Source organism: Rhinopithecus bieti, unplaced genomic scaffold (assembly GCF_001698545.2).
Source record: "Rhinopithecus bieti isolate Rb0 unplaced genomic scaffold, ASM169854v2 scaffold_56563, whole genome shotgun sequence".
Lineage (NCBI taxonomy): Eukaryota > Metazoa > Chordata > Mammalia > Primates > Cercopithecidae > Rhinopithecus > Rhinopithecus bieti.
This window is the reverse complement of record NW_016821683.1, coordinates 48,355-55,960: the sequence shown is the minus strand read 5'-3', so window position 1 is coordinate 55,960 and position 7,606 is coordinate 48,355. Positions and strand designations below refer to the sequence as shown.

Sequence of the window (7,606 nt, the reverse complement as noted above, 5' to 3'; positions counted from 1 at the left end):
GGGAAGAAAGGAATGATGACTAAGAGGGAGGGAGAACTGGAGAAATTCAGGCTAATCAGAAAGACACTAGACAATAATGAAAGGACTTTAACTGGACTGCTAGTTAATCCAATCTCTAGAGGGGGGAAACTTCCAATGTTCTGATGGCTGTCACAGGGTCCCTGAAACAATACGTTCATTTTGGATATCTGGACTTATTTTTGTGGGACATAACCACCTAATATAAGCATCCTATATAGGGCACAGGCCACTATGTCAAGGAAGTTTTATTTATCACAGAATAAGCATGTTTTAAGAAAAAGTTTCCCTCAAACCATTGCTAAGACTCAGGCATGAGTCCACTTTTTTATGTGAAGACACATTAAAAAAAAAAGAAAAGAAAAAACCAGAAGACACACCAAAATCAGAGAATGCAGCCCTGTCTTAATGCCAGCAAAACAAAATACAAACTAGTACCCTAGCCTAAAAAACTCCAGGGTAAGTTTGAAATTATAACCTATGAATCAAGAGGAAAAACATAAATCAAGGGCATAAACACTTACTGAGCTCTCAAAACCTGATGGGAAAAGAAGAAACCAACTCAGCCTGAGGGGCTTAAAGATGAGGTGCTGGGATAAAAGAAAATTAAAATTATGTTTAAGGTGAAAATTGCTCGATTTGACAATGAACAAAGAGATTTCTGCAGTTTGACCCTCCCTACCACAAAGATGTTTATTGATCCAAAATGCAGATTTTTAACAGTAATCCAGGGCCAGTGGGAAATGTGTGTTTTGCTACGGTGAGAAGTCACAGGAATTAAAAGTACCAAAGGTTTGGCCTCAGCATTAGCAAGTATACTGAGAGTCAGAGAAGTGATCTGAAAGTAATTTTGTATTGCATTTATTCCAGATGGTATGAATACCCAATAATGTTCAGGTAAGTCACAAGAAAGCACCCACACACTCCTACCAGAAAAATTAAAAAAAATCACATTAACTGCCCAAGATTCTGTTTCTTAGGTCCGTATACTTGGCCAGAACCTTGGCCCAGGTTAGGGTTCTTGTGGCAACCACCGAGAAGACAGTTAAACGAGTAGCACCTAACACCCTCAGCTACAAAAAATTTTTGTACACTATGCTTTAGGGCAGAATGTCGGAAGATCTGGATAAAAACACCTGGTCAGTAACAAAATGCAAGGTTTGTTCTATCTGATAAACAGAAGATGACACCTGAAAAAGAGGTGAGATGAAATGCCAACGAAAGTTGGGTGTTTTGTTCTAATAGAAAAGACCCAATTGCAGAGACTCCTGTAAAAGAAACTCAGTACTTGGGAAAGAGCAGCAGAAATGCCTCACACTGCTTATGTCGATAATAAGGTCCACAAAGGTTTTTCAGTTCATTTTCCAGAGTCCTTATGTGGGAACACTATGGACTTAGTACGCACAGGGAAAAAATAGAACTAAATTACTCCTGGTAAGATTCAAATTGTTAATAATAGTTCTTTCCCTTCACTTGTTTGCTACTGCTTCTAGAACTGAAGAAAGGGTATAAACTGATGAAAACACTGACTCTTTCAAGGTGTGTTAAGTTCCAATAAAAAGCCCCTGACATTTAGAAAAGTACTCACCAGGACACTTTAGTAAATGTAAGTTGAAAGCTAAGACCCTTCACAAGAATCACTGTAACTCTTGAATGTGTCAGATCTATTCTATATATCTATTAGACAACTCTCAGGAAAACAGACTGAGTGGAAACTAATGTTGACTTTTGTTGTGAGACTCTGCCTTCTTTCTGATGGCCTCACAAGGAGAGTGGAATAGAAATCAAAGCACTGGGTTCAGTCTCCAAGTGAAAGCTCTAACCAGAGACCCTCAAGGCAGAACTCTCATAAACATATGAGCCCAAAAACAACCCTGTCTTCCTACTAACAAAATACAGAATTTAGCCGGGTGGTCGTGTTTGTAATCCCAGCACTCTGGTGGGCTGAGGTGGCAGTTCACAGGAGGACAGGAGTTCAAGACCAGTTTGGCCAACATGGTGAAACCCAATCTCTACTAAAAATACAAAAAATGGCTGTGTGTGGTGGTGGGCAACTGTTCCCAGCCTCTTGGAAGGCTGAGGCAGGAGAATCACTTGAACCCCAGAGGCAGAGGCTGCAGCATGCCAAGGCTGCATCACTGCACTTCAAACACAGCGAGACTGTCTCAAAAAAAAAAAAAAAAATTCTCAAGGAATCTAGAACTAGATGTACCATATGACCCAGCCACAACATGGGTTATACCCAAAGCATTAAGAATCATTGCTGCTAATAAAGGGACAGCCATGCATCAACGTATGTCGTTAATTGTTGGGCACTATTCACATAGCAAAGACTTGGACAACCCCAAATGTCCAATCAGTGACAGACTGGATATAGAAAATGTGGCACCAATATAGCAACCATGGAATCAATTTTATGCAAGCCATAAAAGACAGGATGATCTAAAAAATACACACTTATGTAGCAACAATGACCACAGGAAACCATACATATCTTACCACACAGAAAGAGAAAAACCCAAACACCACATGCTTCTCCTCATAGGTGGGAACTGAACAACATGAGATCACTGTGGACTTGGGAAGGGGAACTATTCACAGGCACCTGGGGCCTATCATTTCGTGGGCGAGTGGAGGGGAGGGGAGAGGGATGCGAGTTGTGAAGTTATACCTGATAATAGATATTTGACGAATGGATTAGTCAGGGTGCTTGACCACAGTTTGAATTCTGGCTCAGTGAGCAACCTATCCTAACATGCGCACACTAGGCAATTAGTCAGTTGATGTAGACCATTCCCACCGCGACACGGTTACCTTACACAGTCTCACGTTATGCACATGTACCCTAGAACTTAAAGTATAATGATTAAAAAAAAAAAAAAGAATGGAAAAAAAAAATTGACCTCATGTTGTTCTTACTAACAATACTTTACATATAGTGTATAGCATGGAAGAAACTAAGACACCATGATAAAGAACCACCATCATCACCATAGCATCAAACCAAATGCAGAACTTGGAACTGCCTTGAAAGAGTCTACAAGGACACACGCAAAACAAAACAGAATAAAACTAATGTAAATCAGCAACAGGAAGCCTACCTTTGCAGAGTGACCTAGTGGATTTGAAAATCAAATAATGAAAAATTTAGTGACCAAAATTAAGAATGGAAAGGAACAGTTTTAAAGAAACATGCCCACAATTGGTTGCAGAGAGAATCAGAAAAACAGAAGGTGCTGGGAGGAAACGCTCATGATGCACCATAGAAAGACAAAGGACGAAAAACAAAGAAGACTGGATAACTGGGTCTACTGTGAGAAGCCCTAATACAAGTTAAATGCAAGTCCCGAAAACCAAGGTGAGAGGAAGGTTAGGGACAAAGCAGTATGTGAAAACACAATTTTCTAGAACGATGCCAACCCAGATGCATGAAATCCGTCAAAAATCTCAAGAACAGTAAAAGGAGAAACAGCACATCCTGCCACTGTCCCAGAGGAGAATAAAGAAGGTAGTTAATCCTGAGCTTTGATGATTTCAATATGCACACTGTAATCACAAGCACAACCACTTAAAAATAACAGAACCAGAGGTGGCTTTATTTCAAAACCACCAAGGAAACATAAATAAAAACTAAAATATTAAAAAATAACAACACAGCAGACATCTGTAAAATGGCAAAAGAGGAGGCCCCAGGCTCTCCCTCCCCACTGGACACACAAACTACACAACAACATATGCAACTAAATTGCACTGGTGAATACTCCACAAATCAGTTAAGAAGCTGCAGGACTCCAGGCTAGTACAAAGTCAAGAAAAGAAGCAATAAACCAATAGAAACATTTGTGGCTTTTAACCTGCACAAGACACTCCACTTCCCCAGCACCGCATAACACATTTGTGAGAAAAAAATCCAAAATCCTGGCATCTCCCACAGGAAAGAAAGAGAAATGTCAATGATGCATGGACATTCTGGCTTTTCAAGGGGTCAAAAGCCACCTGAAAAACTGCTTTCTGTCTTATGTAAGTTAGTACTGACAAGGAAGGTAGTTTGGACACCCAGGCTCGAGGGACTCAGAGAAAGAAGACAAGGCATGCAGGTCAGGTGTGGTGGCTTGGGCCTATAATCCTAGCACTTTGGAAGGCTGTGGTGGACAGATCACTTGAGGCCAGGAGTTAAGAGACCAGCCTGGTCAATATGGTGAACCCCTGTCTCTACTAAAAATAGAAAAAAATAGCTAGACATGGTAGTACATCCCTGGAATCGCAGCTACTAAGGAGTCTGAGGCAGGAGAATGCTTGAACCCAAGAGGTGGAGGTTGCAGTCGAGATCATGCCACTACACTCCAGCCAGAACTCTCCAATCCAGAAGACAGTGGGATGACTCACTCAAAGTGCTGAAAGGAACACATTGTCAACCAAGTGTCAATTTGGGTGACAGAGCAAGACGCCGTCTCAAAAACAACAAAACAAAGACCTGCGAGTTTTGGGAGGTCGGGACAGTTGTTACAGCACCAGACAGGCTGTACTACCACAGACAGGCATCAGGGAATGAAAGAAGTTAAGATCTTCAGAGACGCACAGCCAGGAAAGTGCACACATAAATCCCGAGTTGAGAGATCCCCAGAACCTCTGGCCTGGTTGACTAGTGAAAGTCATCGTCCCTGTATGAAGACACCTGGTAGAGACTGGAGGAGGTGGCTGTGTTTCTCTAGAAAAATAAGCCTAAACAAATGATGATCTATGAGTTACCTTACAAAGAATTCAAACTAACCATCTTAAAGATGCACATCAAACTAAGGGAACACAGACAGACAGACAGAATCAGAAAAACAACACATAACATGAGCGTTACCAAAAAAGTGAAGGAAACCCACAACAAATAATCAAACGGGAGCTGAATACTATTAAAATGAATTGAAAAATACATAGGTTCCGAACAAGTCTGCAAACCTGAAGACAGGTCATTAAAATTAACAAGCCAGAGGAGCAAAAAGAAAAAAAAAATAACAAAGATGGTGAGCCTAAGGAAGGGAGTATGAAACACCATCAAGAGGAACAATACACAAATTACAGGAGTTGTAGAAGGAGCAGAGACTATGAGAATATGAGAAGGGGATTTGGGAGAAAAGGGGGAAAGAGGGGGAAGGGCAGAAGGACTACTAGAAAAAAAACAATGGCCCAGGTGCAGTGGCACATGCCTGTAATCCCAGCACTTTGGGAGGCTAGGTGAGCGGATCACAAGGTCAGGAGATCGAGACCATCCTGGCTAACACGGTGAAACACCGTCTCTACTAAAAATACAAAAAATTAGCCGGGCATGGTGGCGGGTGCCTGTAGTCCCAGCTACTCAGGAGGCTGAGGCAGGAGAATGGCATGAACCCAGGAGGTGGAATTTGAAGTGAGCTGAAATCACGCCACTGAACTCCAGCCTGGGTGATAGAGCAAGACTCCGTCTCAAAAAAATAAAGAAAAAGGCCCAAACTCCCCAGTTATAAGAAAGAAGAAAGAAGATGGACATACAAATTCAAGAGGCTGAACTCCAACTAGGATAAGCCCAAAGAGACACACATCAAGAGATAATACAATCAAACTGCCCAGAGTCACAGAGAAAGAATCTGGGAAGCAGCAGGTAAAAAATGACGCATCATGTACAAGGGAACTCCTACTAGAGAAGCAGTTTTCTGATAATCTCTGATAACTCTCCAATCCAGAAGACAGTGGGATGACTCACTCAAAGTGCTGAAAGGAACAAATTGTCAACCAAGTGTCAATGGAAAGAGTGTAATTCTGTAAAATATTTGAAGAGATTTATTCTGAACCAAATATGTGTGATCATGGTCCATGAGACAGCTTTTAGGAGGTCCTGAGAATATGTGCCCAAGGTGGTCGGGACACACCTTGGTTTTATACGTTTTAGAAGGGCATGAGACATCAAACACATTTAAGAAATACATTGGTTTGGTCCAAAAGGTGGGACAACTCAAAGTGGGGTCGTCCTAGGGGGTGGTCCAGGCTATTGGTGAACTTCAGCATTCTCTGGTTGACAACTGGTTTGCGTAAGGTGAGTTTGCCTAAAGACCTGGGATTGACAGAAAGGGAATGTTTTAGTTAAGATAAAAGATGGTGGAGATCAAAGCTGAAGGAGTCTTATAATGGCTGCCCTTGGAGACAGACATGACAAATGTTTCAGATTTTAGTTAATCTCTTTAGGATTGGAAGGATTTAGAAGAAAAAAGATCTAGCTAAGGGAGACTCTTTACTGCAGATCTTCCCCTCACAAGAACAGCTTTGTAGGGTCATTTCAAAATATGGCAAAGAAACATGATTTGAGGTAAAATTTTTTAACTTTCTCTATTGTCTCAAAATGTTATGCCAGTGTCAGGATGGAAAGTAAGTCATGCTATATAGGGTTAAATAAAACCCATCTGATGATAAGTCATGCCCATTTGTATGTCATGATTCCCCAGTCACCTTAGACAGGAATTTAGGCAAGATAAAAATCAGAGTTCAGTCCTCACAAGAATACCAATCAAGCAAAGGTGTCCTTCAAAATTAAAGAAAATAAGACCTTCTCAGGTAAGCAAAAGCCACTAGGCTTGCCCTAGAAGAAATGCTAAAGGGAATCCTTCAAGTAGCAACAAAAGGACATTAGACACAAAACCATATGAAAACATAAAGATCTCTAGTAAAGGTAAATATACAGAAAAACAGAGAATCCTGGATCATAATAGTATATAAATCACTTTTAAGTCTGGTATAAAATTTAAAACATGAAAGCATAAAGACAACCATAAACCAATGTAAATGGGTACACAATAGAAAAACATTAATGTGTGGCATCAATAACAAAGTTGGTCTGAGGGGATATGGACATACAGCTTAATAGCTGAAAACAGACTGTTTTCAATTTAAGATAATTTATATAATTCCCTTGGTAACCACAAAGAAAATAACCAATAAAGGATACATACAATAAAATTAGAAAGGATTCAAAGTATTCTTTTATTTTTTGTCAATACAAAAAAAGACAGCAGCAAAACACAAAAGGCAGGTAATAAGGGAGAAAAAATAGGGACAAAATATCTACAGAATATACAGAAAATAGCAACAGAGCTATGCTAATGCCTTCCTTAACAGTAATTATTGACTGTAAATAGATTAACTCCCCACCCCAATCTAAGGACACAGACTAGCTAAATGAATAAATCCAACCAACCAATCAAGGTACAACGATATGCTACTAACAAAAGACTAGTTTTAGATTTAATGACACACATAGGCTGAAAGTATAAGACTAAAGTAAAACTAAAGCTGATGTTCCAGGCAAATGGTAACCAAAGGAAAGCAAGGCTGACCAAATTTGGGTCAGACAAAATAGACTGTAAGTCAAAAAATGTCACACAAGACAAGGCAGCTCAAAAATGCTTATGTTACAAAAGACCTCAAATCAAAACCTAACTAAATCACAAGAAACTAGAAAAAGAGCAGAATAAAACCAAGGTTCGCAGAAGGAAGGAAATTAAATAAAGATTGGAGCAGACATAAGAGAAAAAAAAAAAAAAAAAAAAAAAAAAAAAAAAAAAAAAAA

At 39.9% G+C, this 7,606-nt stretch overlaps 1 protein-coding gene across 1 annotated transcript in view; it reads right to left on the bottom strand.

Moving 5' to 3' along the window:
- Positions 1-7,606, bottom strand: part of LOC108520946 (40S ribosomal protein S4, Y-like) — a 40,693-nt gene that overhangs the window by 1,983 nt on the left and 31,104 nt on the right. The gene's annotated exons all lie outside the window — the stretch shown is intronic.